The following is a 12,235-nucleotide window of genomic DNA, read 5'->3' on the forward strand; positions in this document are numbered from 1 at the left end:
AATTATAAAGCCATGAATTTAATGCTTTATTCAGTTACCTGGATGAAATTTTTTAGTTTTTGAACCATGTCCTCTAGATATGGAAATCGTGGAAGATCATTTGAAATCCCTTATTTAATTATAATAAAAATTACAGTAATCAGATGCTATGCCCGATACACTTAAAATGTAACATTTTCAGCTTTAAAGTGCAGAATTTTATATAAAACGCTATTTTGGAACATTTTAGTATTTCAACACGCACGACTAAAAACTGATGAAAATTTGTTCCGTTATGAATTATAAAAATGCCAATCGCACGCGTCACTCGTTAATCGCCTACCGTGATGTACTACTAAATAATAATAAAATTGGAAGCTATAGACGTAGAAAATTCGATAAATAAGGTTTTTTTTTTCTCTCTCAAATACGCCGGTCGGGTGGTTTAAAAAAAAAAATTTTAATCAAGTGGCGATAGGGGCGACACCAAACGCCTAAACTCGTAATACATCTCAATAACAAGATGGAGGTAGATTGAATGGTCATTAGTATTATTTATGAAAACAACAAGTTATAAAATAGCGAAAGAGGTAAGTTTTTAGTAAGATACGTTTAAAAACGCGACAGATTTTCGTATTAATACCATTTCGGATAAATATAAACCGCCAGGGAGGCATTCCACGCCATTTTTTGTTACTACGTTACGTCCAAACGATCAGCTGTTTTGAAACAGACGAATCTCTTCGGAAAATTATTGCATAAACCCGTCTTATTTACGTTTTTTACGCATTTTATAAGCCTAAGTACGAATATAAACCATAAAAAACTCCAATTTATTGCATATACGAGTTACATAAGCCATAAATTGGAGTTTTGGTTTTGGTTTATTTGGAAAAAGTTGAAACGAGTCCAAATATGCTTTTTGTTTGTATTCTCGCTGTTTACGTCGCTTCCCGCGAGATGATGAAGCTTATGAAAGTGATCAGAATCTCGTTTACAGAGAAATTGACATTTTATTATTTATTTACCTGATTTTGGGTTAATTAATGGTAATTTATATATATGAAATTAATGTATTAATTTGATGTAATAATTTTATTAAGAAGTTTTTTTATGCAAATTACATAGACTTGTGTTTAAAATTTTTGTTTTATTTTTAATAAAATGATATGACCGGGATTTTTGTAGACTGTTTTATTCCCGAGATGCTGAAGAAGGACGAGATAAGAAGGCTTTTTTATTTTTATTCCGTATAAAATATAGCTTTTATATATTTATCTAAGAAAGAATTGTTTGTAGTTGGTGGACAAATGATGTTGCTAAAACTTAATACATTACAAAAATATGAGTCAACTGATGCTGTATGTTTCCGGCTTGATAACAGCTGTAATACTAATAAATTATGAAACAATTTGGTACTGGAGGGAGGGGTTAGGTGCCATCTCTTAATAAATTTAATAATTATATTAAATTGTTGTTTATAGTAAGGACTGAGTAGCGGAGTGTTCTGTGCTGTGCCTGCACTATGCTGGAAACCTAGGGTTTCTGGATGTGGTGCAAAATTTTAATTTTGATCTTAATACGGTGACGAGTTTATAAAAGATTTATTCAAGCCGCTGTTGTTGGGGGTGCCAGGCACTTACCCTTTTTGCCTGTAGGATTATTCACTCTTGTTTTAATAATATATTTTCCACTTAAAAATTCTAAATAACTTGGTTATATACGGAATATATAAAGGGTGCCCTCGAATAACTTTCATTATATAATGTAAACGTGCAAACCTACGTCGACTTTATTATAGATGTGGTTTTCACGGGAGATCTTCACATGTTATGCTTGTCACCGCATTAAATTTCCGCTACAGTTTGGCATTAACAGACTTCTAATCTTGTGGAGAGAGTAATATACCGGTGACTGCAGAAGTTATTCTAGGATACCCTGTATATATACAGTTAAACCTCTAATCTCAAATTCTCCTTAAGTTGAACTGGATTGTTTGTTCCTGTAAACATCATATATAATATAATGCATTTTCTACTCCTTTGGAAGTTTATTATTAAGTTCCACAAATCCTTTTGTCGCATTTCTTGATGGAGTAGCTTTGATACAGCCAGACAAGCAAGCCAATGACATCAAAGTTGTCAATTTAGCAGAAAATTTGCTGTCTAGTCTTCCTTTAGCATTGTTGAGTGACTTAAAAGTTATGTTGTCTGCCTGGTATTTTTTTGTCACAATGGGCTAAAGTTTATTTTAGTGTTTTATTTTATAATTTCCATTGAGGAATACTGATATTCTCATAATTAAAATTTTTATTTTGAGTGGTGTTCTTTGTTCGTGGCAGCCATCTTGAATTTTGTCTTCATCACTTTATGAATGTGCAAAATCTTTACATTAACATAGATATATTTGCTAACCATCTAAATTTTCATGTAAATAATTTATGTAATATATTATGCAACATTTGATTTTTGAATAAATTCAGTATAGTGTAGAGAGGTAATTTTGTGATATATCTAAATTTATTATTATAGTTCTAATAATTATTCAAATAAATATCATAGATTTAAAGATATTAAAAAAATTGCCACCCTTTCTCTACCACTTTGTACTTTGTGTCTGAAATAACATGACTTCCTGTTTGCATTGGAAGTTCGTATATAGTTAATTGGGCCTCCTGCCCCTAACGTTTTCCATATCTGGTCTCAACTTTCATTTATCTAACTCCATTCCCTTGATTAAGGAAAGACACATGGATAGACAACAGTGGGAATTTATAGGTCTACAATTTTTTCAAGTTGCAACCCAATAAGTAAAACGAATTGTCTTCAGTGTTAAAGATGACTTAAAGACTCACTTTTTCTTTTACACAAGAGTTTATTTACCAGAAAAAAATATAAGCATGTCTTTTAAGCTATCTTTAACACTGAAGAAAGTTTATTTTACTTATTAATATTTTTTTATTTAATTTTTTAAAATTTGATAAATGTAAATTGATAATGATGATAAAGGAATAATACAATAGATATAATATTTGTGAAATAAACAGATAATATAAACATATTAGAAAAACTTTATGAAAAAAACTCTTTCACAAAATTAACCATATTTATGATAATTTATAATCATGAATTTTTTCTGGAATTATGTGTTATATAAATCTATGAATATAGGTACTATACATTAATAGATTAAATGGAATATATTTTAACTGTAGCATGAATATGGGATATTGAAAATATGTGTAACGAAGAATCATATCCTTTACCATGAAAAGTTTTTAAATCTCATTTATCTTAATTAAGGATGATGGTAATGAGCAGTGAAGCCTGCTTGCTAAATGGATGCTGTTAAGGACTTATTATCCATTAGCCTGAATAAAAAATATTAGATATAAAATTAATTATTTTAAAGTGCAAAGTTCATGCTATTACCAGATAAGTTTGTATGTAAAGAAATTATAATACTTAATTATATATAAAATGATGATATGCTATTTATCAAGGTATGTTATTAATGTTTAAATAGGTAAATATCTACTGAACATATTACTTCTCATAGAATAAATTCTGTGTAAAAGAACTGGTGTTGCATGTTTTTCATAAACAGATTTAAAAGCTGTATGATTTGAAAATCCAGTAGAAACATATTATACACTTCTATCACTTATTAGAATTAATTAATAGTAAAATTATTTAAAATAGGAAAAATCAATATACACTGTTCAAAATATTCTTGTGATTCAGCACAGTTAAGTTCTTTGGCTGTTAATTGTAATGTGTATACATGACACATCATTTGGATGATACCGCATTTTCAACTGTAGAGGGTTAGAGAATTTGTTGCAATGAACACCTTGAAGAACAGTTTAAATCTAAAATTATTTTCTTGATATATTGGCTTTGGAGAAGATCCACATGGATGCTGACAATTTCACACAATTTTCTTTAATAAACTTTTATTTGTTATTTACAGTGAGATTTGTAATTACAAATTAAGACTTTTAAATGTAGAATTGTTGAAATAAAGCTAAATTAAATGTAAAGATTGTCTCTTTTTGTTTGTTTGAATCATTTCTAAGTATTAATTCTTCCTTATTCCCAGTTTATACTTTTTTTCATCATCTCATATTTCTTAAAGATCTATCAAAAATTAATTATTGTTTGGAATATTTGGAAATTGTATTGGAATATTGACTTTGTTATTTGCTCCTAATTTTAGCATATCCAAACTATTTTCATTGTATCCATATTAAATGTTATGTATGTACAGTAGACCCCCTATAACATGGATTCCTATAATTATGATTCCTATAAAACGGCGAAAAAATTGTGATGGTATCCATACAAACCTGGTAAAAAAACTCCTATAATTCGGTAAAACGTCATCGGGCAGCCAAACTACTTTCTGCCGTTCAGCGCCACGCTACGGAGAATTTAGGCGTGTAAATTGAGTTTACTATCATCTGTACAGTATTATATATAAATTAGGTACTGTACATATAATTATATATTAATTATATATAAATTAAGAACTGTATATATAATTATATATTAACTTAATTTATTGTAATTTTATTATAATTATATATATACTTTCCGCCGTCCAGCGCCACGCTACAGAGAGTTTAGACGAGTAAGTTGTTTACTATCGTCTGTACAGTATGTAAATTAGGTGCCGTAAGTCTAATAAAGTACTGTATTTTATACATTTCTTGTGGAAGAAACATTTCTTATTCAATGGCCATAAAAATTATTTATATTAATGATGTCTCCAAAGTTCAAAGTAAGTTTTCGCAGAAAAATAACTTATCAGAAATCGCAGCCGCGGTTTGGTGTGCTGCTCTACGACGAAAACAAGCTTGAGCAATGGCGACGTCGAACGGTGCACACTCTGTAAGTAATCCTACAATTTTTTGTTTATAGTGTAGTTTATAAGGATTATTCCCAAAAAAAATATATGTATTTTGGAAATGTTGAGTCAAATTAGTCTAGAATCGATTAATTTTATGGAAGAAAATCTTTCAAACAGCTGTAGTCCGTAAACTTCACACGTGTCGGGCTGTGATTGGCAAGGACTCGTAAGAAATCAATTCATAACGAACAGAACGTATCTACCTTGTTTTAGGGGGGTCGACTGTATTGAAACTTAAAGCAGAGCAAATAAGTGAATACAGTTGACCCCCCATAACACTGTTGATGATTCCGTTTTATATGAATTCCATGTCGTATGAGTCACTTAGATTTTACAAATACGTGAGCCGTTCACGGCCCGGCACACGTATTTGTAAAATCTAAATGACTCGTACAACATGAAATTCATATAAAATGGAATTATCAACAGTGTTATAGGGGGGGTCAACTGTATCATTATGAAAACAACACAGACAAAAATCAAAAATCCAGCAAAATAAATACTATTTCTTGATGAAAACAAACATTTTTGATTATTTTCAGGAGTCGTCATCAAGTTGGAACAGAATTATTTTAGAACAGGAATTTGAAAATAAATTTTAAAAGGTTGGAAAATGTTTTTGGATGTAGTAGTAACCTTCATTGCTGCTGTTTATAAATTAAATTATTTCAAGTGACTTCAAAAAACAACCTCCATGTTTCTGATAGGGTGTTATTATTGTCATAGTTTATAGTTGTGTTTTTTCTGATGGCTTTATATATTTCCAGTTTCTCTGAAGTTTTAATATTGACCTTGTCTCTGGCATGGTGTATATGTGTCTTATTAAGAGAAACTTGAACTTACTGGGCCTCACCACTATGGCTGCTAGTGCCATAGTGGTGAGGCCCTTTATTTATTAGTATAGAACATCCCATCATTCATATCTATAGTGTGTTAGTGGGGTTAAATTCATGCGAGTACTATGCAACCATAGCATTTACCATTAGTTTAAACTGCATATTTTTGTTCGCATTGCATTAAAGTTAAAATACCATGATATACTTAGAAGACAACCCTTGCATAATTTGAAAACTTCTTATATAATAATAGAAATGCTAAAATTGTAAAAAATTCTCATATACAGTAAAAATTTTTTCAGTTTATTTGCAATTAATTCTCAAAAGATATGAGTGCAGGTGAATTATATTTTATGAAACCATTTGGAATAAAGTAATATTACTAGCAAAGGAAATTATATTGAAAGCGTAGTAACTGTGAAAGAATATTTATTCGCATATTCTAAAGTATTTGCTAATTAAAAATTTTCATAAATACAATTTTCAAAACAAAGAAGTTTATTTATTAAATGTTTTCAGGTACTGTATCTATCTTAAGGGTATAATACTCTTAAGATAGATGCAATGATGTTTGAAAACATTAAATGAATAAATCTCTCTATTTAAGTACTAATTAGTAGTTTTTAAGTATTGTTAATATAACGAGCAGAATAAAATAAAAAAAGTCTTAAAATAGCATTATAAAAATTTTTAAATGGCCTCAAAATTATTATTTGAATACTTTTAAAAAGTTTAAAAATATAAAATTTAAAAGATCTATAAAATTATTGTATAATACTAAAAGTAGACATTGATGCTGTAACATGGATAAACAAGTAGTAAATTTTACTAGTAATAATTAATTATAGTTTAATAAGTATACACTGCATTAAGAAAATACCAGAATTTATTGATTGGTATAATTCATACGTTTATTTTTTTATTTGAGGTTAAAAATTAGTTTTTTCAGCAATTAATAATAGAATACTGTACTTTCATAAATGTGCAGTTATTAATTATTTAAAAAATTTTCTTTACTGTTTATAAAATTGGTTTGATTTTATTTATAAATCTTGTTTATAAGAAGAATACTCATATTTATAGTAATGAAAAGTTGTTGTTACTGTCTATAAATTAATAAGATATATCTACTATAATTACAATATTGAGAAATAGTTTAAAAATTAAATTAAGAATTTATTTATGTAATAATAATAATAATAATAATATAAATATTACACTTATTTAATGTAATAAAATCTCTGTTTTACTATTATTATTTTTAATCTTCAGTCTATGATTTCACGATTATGAATCATAAAAATTTTCCAACTTATAGATTAAAATATTTTGTATTTTTATGTTGTAATTTTAGGTTTATATTTTGATTGGGAAATTTCTTGGCATTTTTTAAAATTATTTCTCCCATTTTTTATTATTTATGTTTATTTTAAATAAAATTTATTCATTTTAATTAATAATCAGTGCAGTAGATTAAAAATGACAGCAGTGTTAATAATATGAAAAAATTAAACAAAGCTCTGTTAAAATAACAGTTGTTAATGTTGATAATGGAGGATGAGGCATGCAGGGAATTAAAATATTAATTAGAGAAGCAAGTTTATAAAAAGTGATAAATAGAAATAGGTCACACCATCAAGTTTTGTTTATCATTAATAATTCATTATTGTTTTATAAAGTATTATAAACAGGAAGTTTAACCATGGAACATGTTTCTCATAAATAATTGAATTTAAAAATTTATTATTAGAAGTGATTAATGTTACTTTTAACTATTAATTTTGTTTATATTGTATCATTGTATATTTTAGAGGATATGACCTATTTTATGTTACTGCATTGCTAAAAAAAAGTATTGAATTCTTTAGCTTTGAATTATATAATATAATCATGTAAATGAATGCTAATAAATTATAAAAAAGATCTGAATTAGCATGAAGAAATTGCATTTTATATAATTCAAAAGTATTTAAAACGTAATCAGTTTATTCCATAATACAGATTAAAAGAATAAAGCGATTTGTAATTTGATTGTATTTTTCTGTTTTTGTTTTGAAATTTATGTTTCTACCATTTTAAGAGTAAAAGTGTCTGAATTAATTATAATTATTAAATATATAATAATCTACGTTGTCATAAATTACTTATAAGTACGTTACCTGTTCTTTCTCTTCAAGGCAGTCTTTTTTCTTCACTGGAGCATTTAATGTTTTGATCGTTCTCATTGAAATCAATCATGGAACGATCAATTTAGGCTATAATCATTCTATAATTGTTCTAGTTATAATTATGATCTTATTTTCTTTATTTTACTTCTTATTGATGTTGTTACAATAAGATTTATGAAATTGTATATTTTGTGTTGATATTATTTTGCATTTATACATGTTCAATAAGTTTTCCATAGCGTTTGGTTCATTAGTCGCATATAAATGTCAATAATTATGTTCAACAGAAAAAATTTATTACTATACTTTCATGTTTAAGAGTATCCTGCATTATATATTCATTTGATGTAGCATTTTAAATGGTTCGAGACAATTTTAACAAACTTTTGTTTTAAAAAATAACAGCTTACCATTTAGGTAAATGTCTCATTTATTAGAGTGAGATTTCCAGTACTCTATATAGAGAGACCAAGATTAGTGAGAAAAAGTATATAAGAATACATTTTGAGTTAAAAGTGGTAAATTAAAATATGTATACAGTATAACAAATATATTGCTTATTTATTCATCATTGTTAGAATGAATTATTAAATAAATGAAGGATGTAAGGGTGTGGATGAATTCCTTTCAAATTAATAGTTAAAGTACTTTTTTAACATAAAATGGTAATTGCAGCCGATTTTAACAAAATTCTGATGTAAAATTACAGGTGAAATTTGCAAAAAATAACACTTATAATAACTACTACTGCTAAAAAATATCAATTTTGAACAGTTTTCCATTTATCACTCAGAATTTTCCTTTTAAACAGATCAATAAAAATTTGTCATAAAAATGAAGGGTTTTATTGCAGAATTCACATGAATGACTATTTAATTTTAATAGAATTTTATATATTTACATTATTTTCTTGCTTGTGTAAAAAAAAACCATTAAGTTCTCTATCTAATAAAAATTGGATGTTATAGATAATATTGTAATTGTTTGGCAAATAAGACTTTTAAGATAGGCATGCTATATCAATTTAATATATATTTATGACAAAATGATTAATTAGTATTATTAAAGTTATAAGTCTGAATCATAGTGAAACTAGATTCATAAAAATAGGTATAATAACATACATATATTGTAAATAAATAAAATTTGTTTTATTCTTCATTTATATTAACCAGTGTTATGAATATGACAAATATACAGGGTAGCTAAGTTTTCCTATTCAGAACACACTGTAGCTGAAACCAATAAGCAGGTTGACACCAAAATTTTTATATAGACTATGCACAGGATGTGGAAAAGGATTTTGCAAAAAAAAAAATTTTTTTTAGTTCAAAGACTTCCACAATGGATGATTTACAGGAAACTAAATGAAACAAAACAGATTGAGTAATGAAGACCAACCTTAAAGTGACATTTTAATCTATTACTTTAAACATTATGAATAAAGACAACTGTTCATTGCCTTCAAATTTTACACCTGAACAATGGGGCATACATTGAGCAACATTCCTTACATCAGTAAATAGCCCCTGCAGAAGGCATGTCCTTTGCAGAATGAATAAATGCATTTATGTTGTTTTTAATTTTTGTTTTGAGTGTTTTCCTGTAAAGTGTCTCCTAGTGAAAGTTTTTGAACTAAATTTTTTTTCCTGCAAAATTCTTTTTGATATCCAATGCATAATCTATGTACAAATCTTGTTGTCAATTCACTTACTTGCTACACCTGCAGTGCGCTCTGAATAGAGAAACTTTAATTATGACTACTCTGTGTTTTAGTATAATTATACTTTTTAATCTCATAAATTATTTACTGTGTATTTTTTAATGTAAGATATGATAGAACAGATCAATATCATGTTTACTATATAAAAATTTGTAGAAAATTAAGTATAAAATGCATTGAGTAACTGAATTTAAAAATCTTGTTGTCAATTCACTTACTTGCTACACCTGCAGTGCGCTCTGAATAGAGAAACTTTAATTATGACTACTCTGTGTTTTAGTATAATTATACTTTTTAATCTCATAAATTATTTACTGTGTATTTTTTAATGTAAGATATGATAGAACAGATCAATATCATGTTTACTATATAAAAATTTGTAGAAAATTAAGTATAAAATGCATTGAGTAACTGAATTTAAAAATAAGGAATAGATATTCAATTTTATATAAATTGTGCATTTTGATAATTTTTTTTGTCATGTTGATATCTTAATTTTTATTGACAACAAAAGAGAAATCGTATGTAAATATTTTATCATTTAAATGATTCAGATATGTTATTGGAATACAACTACCTTTCTAGAAACTGATTTGATATGGATATCATTTATAATTTTCATTGAAACTTTATCTAATGATAACATGTTTTATCATTTAGATTTAATATAATATAAAAAAAATGTTATTGCTGTGTATTTCAAGTACTTACAAATCAACAGCTACTTAATGTAGTCACTTAAAGTTATATATGAACTAGTTGATCTTTTATATAAATGAAAAATTTATAAAATTATTTTTTATGTTTTTGTGTTAATGTAATACAGTAAACTGATTTTGCAACTTAACTGGTTTTTTAAGTGTCTTAGGCTTTTAACTCTACCTTTATTGAATGTATATTAAAACAGTTTATATGCATTTCGAGCCAACTTTGAGATTTTTTTGGCTTCTCCTCATTGAATACAGTATACTGTTAAAATATAATTTACATTAAAGTTATTTTTACATGTTAAAAGGTGGAATAAAACACAAATAATTATACGTACATTATCATAAAACAATTATATACATTATAAAAGATAGACTGTTTTGGATCTCACTATTATGTATTACAAATGGCAACACCATTTACTCAAATTACTCAAAACCAGTGCTTTTTTTTAAAAACTAGCCAGTATACATGTCTGGTGTCTAGCATGTATGCATGTCTAAAACAGAACTTTATAAAATAAAGTTCTGTTTTAGGAAAAATGTAACAATTACTAAAGGCTACTACTACAGTGCTACAGTATAAATGTGTTTTATGAAGAAAAAATAAATAATTTACTTATTTTATACTGTAGCATTTATATCATTGATATTTTCTAAATTTGTATTTCTCCATCTGCACTTTCCTCCCTATTTCTTATTTTGGATTTAGTTTAGTTGCTAAATGGTGCTCTAACAGTGTTTTTACTTTTCCATTTGAAAACATCATTAGCACTTCTCTGTACCTTATTTATAGAAGAAAGTAGCATGAACAGACAATTAGCAGACAGTACAGTGTGTTCATTGAAAGATGGCCAGTCAACCCACAACATTCACTGTTGCTGATAAAGTGGCCCAGTTCATTTCATTTGTGAGTCACCAGATTCCTCACCTAAATATATAGAATTTTTCTTACTGAGCAACTGTTAGTACTATGTACTGACCATTGATATTCCATGTTATCTGCCAGTATGGTGTATCTGGCTGAAAAATAGCCCCAATTAAAACCATTGTGAGTATCAGTTTATATCAGATGAAACTAATGATTTGTTATTGAAAAATTCTAAACAAAAGATATAGCAATCAGTTTACATTTACAAATTAGATAAGGAAAGTTATATCAAAATTCATAAATAAATAGTATATAATTGAAATTGATTACACAAGCCTACAAAAAAAATTTTTTGGTGCCTAGGATTTTAGAACTGAATTTAGCTATATTTGGGTCATTGAATCCAAATATGAAATCAGTTTTTCTCTATCAGCTTTATTATTTTAGATCAGTGTTTTTTTAATGTACAGTGCTACATGAAATGTGCAGCTCTAATTTCAGTTTGTACAGTTCTAAATCACATATGCAAGGATTGATTCCTGTATATTTTCCTCATTGCCAGGCTGCCGTCCAGTTAGTTCCAGGTAAATCCACCGGATGAAGCAAGCATCCGGTAATGAATTGACATTCAATGCTTCAACTAGAGTTGAGGTAATTTTGTAAGTTCTAGCCGTGCAGTGTAGATCGAAGTTGGCCTCGTGTGATATTTGTGTTAAGGCAAGAGTTGTTATAAAGTTAACCTAAAATGTACTGTGTTCTAGATGCTTTTATTTGTGTTGTTGAATAGAAATAAAATGAGTTCAAGTAGAAGAAGTAGTGTAAATAATTCTGATGTGTTTTGCTACATATGCAGAGACTATACATTAAAAGAAAAGAGAAAAACTATTAGTGACTTTGTAAAGAGAGCTTATTTTGGATACTTTGGTGTTAGGCTTGGTGATCAGGATAAAAGCTGGGCACCACATCAGGTCTGTAAAACTTGTATAGAACATTTATGACAGTGGACTACTGGGAAAAGAAAAAGTCTGAAATTCAGTGTA

At 27.4% G+C, this 12,235-nt stretch overlaps 1 protein-coding gene across 1 annotated transcript in view; it reads left to right on the forward strand.

Annotated features, from left to right (window-relative positions):
* The first annotated feature begins 454 nt into the window (after window positions 1-454).
* Window positions 455-12,235, forward strand: part of LOC111621778 (autophagy-related protein 9A-like) — a 48,288-nt gene continuing 36,507 nt past the window's right edge. Inside the window, exon 1 of the mRNA XM_023364026.1 lies at window positions 455-569. The gene's annotated coding sequence lies outside the window, so the exon portion shown is untranslated. The remainder of the gene's footprint in view (window positions 570-12,235) is intronic.

Source organism: Centruroides sculpturatus, unplaced genomic scaffold (genome assembly GCF_000671375.1).
Source record: "Centruroides sculpturatus isolate CEXI.00-Female unplaced genomic scaffold, Cexi_2.0 scaffold153, whole genome shotgun sequence".
NCBI classification, from domain to species: Eukaryota; Metazoa; Arthropoda; class Arachnida; order Scorpiones; family Buthidae; genus Centruroides; species Centruroides sculpturatus.